The following is a 1812-nucleotide window of genomic DNA, read 5'->3' on the forward strand; positions in this document are numbered from 1 at the left end:
ATGAGTGGGAGAAATGGGTCTGTCTAGGGCCCCTGGGCCAAGTGGCCTTGAACCCCTGGGTCCTGCTTCCAAAGTAATAACCACTATCTATCTAATAAATATATCCACCAACTCCCATAATTAACACTTGTGTACGTGTGTGTTTTGTTACCACATAGCATAGCCTTTCCTAACAAATTGATGTGTTTTAAAAAATAAGAACATTTTTTAAATAGTTTTTTTATTTTTGAGAGAGCGAGAGCGAGCGATCGAGAGGACAGGGGTGGGGGAGAGAAAGAGGGAGACATCGAATCTGAAGCGGGCCCCGGTCTCTGAGCTTTCAGCACAGAGCCAGACCTAGGGACTCAAACCCAGAAACCGTGAGGCCATGATTTGAACTGAAGTCACACATTCAACCCACTCCGCCATTCAAGCATCATCCCCCTAGTAAATTTCAAGTGTACAATACACTAGTCTTAACTCTGGTCACCATGCGCTAAACTTCAGTCCTACACATCTGCATCAGTAAGCCTTTTACCACTTGATCTAATGTCTGATCATTTCCCTGTCCTTTGCCCCCGTCACCAAACATGCTAGTATTTATCATTTGTTACTTTAGATTCCACATACATGTGATTTTGATGAGGGACTTGAGGCAGGCTGAGGGGCAAAGCACAGGCTAGCACATCCCCCTCCGTGGACACTCCAGGCTACCCCCAAACCAGGAAAGGACAAAGAAACAAACAAACATGTAAACGGAGAAGAGTCTGCAGCAGCTTACCAGAACAAGGCAATCCCATCATAGCCTAAAGTCCGGGAACGACCTAGTGTCTCAATGTTGATGCTTTGCTGGAGGGAAAAACAGCCTTAGCTTGAGAAGACCTGGGTCTCCAGTAAGTCTGTAACATGTGAAAGTCTCTCTGGAAACTCCCTCTAGACTCTATCTTCCTGGACTGCATAAAAAAAGTCATCCCCGCCCCCGCCAAACTACCCCAGTGCACCTCTTTCTGCCCATGCGTCTTGTCTCCATGTAATAAAATCTAAATTCTTTCTCGGTCGTCAGCTCCGGACCCCAGAAGTCCCGCATCACCCCAAAATGCCATCAAGTTCATACACTATATATTTTTCTCTGTGTGGCTCGATAAACGTAACACAATATCTTCTAGGATTATTCTGTGGGTGCAATGGAAAGATTGCCTTCTTTTCTAAAGCATTTATTCCAAGAATAAATTAGATGAGGGATCTCTATTGGGAAAAGAGCTAATACCAGAAAGGAATCTTTTCTTTCTTTCTTTCTTTTCTTCCTAATAGTTTATAGTCAAAGTGGTTTCCATACAACAGCCAGTGCTCTTCCCCACAAGTGCCCTCCTCCATCACCGCCACCTCTTTCCCCCTTCCCTTCCCCCTTCAGCCCTCAGTTTGTTTTCAGTATTCATTAGTCTCTCAAGTTTTGCGTCCCGCTCTCTCCCCAACTCTCTTTCCCTCTTCCCCTCCCCCTGGTCCTCCATTAGGTTACTCCTGTTCTCCTGTTAGACCTATGAGTGCAAATATGTGGTATCTGTCTTTCTCTGCCTGACTTACTTCGCTTAGCATGACACCCTCAAGGTCCATCCACTTTCCTCCAAATGGCCAGATTTCATTCTTTCTCATTGCCATGGAATGATCCATTGTATATATATATACCACATCTTCTTGATCCATTCATCAGGTGATGGGCACTTTGGCTCTTTCCATGTCTTGGCTATTGTTGACATTGTGGCTATGAACATTGGGATACAGGTGCCCCTATGCATCAGCACTTCTGTATCCCTTGGGTAAATCCCCAGCAGTGCT

The sequence above is a fragment of the Suricata suricatta genome, chromosome 5 (genome assembly GCF_006229205.1).
Source record: "Suricata suricatta isolate VVHF042 chromosome 5, meerkat_22Aug2017_6uvM2_HiC, whole genome shotgun sequence".
Lineage (NCBI taxonomy): Eukaryota > Metazoa > Chordata > Mammalia > Carnivora > Herpestidae > Suricata > Suricata suricatta.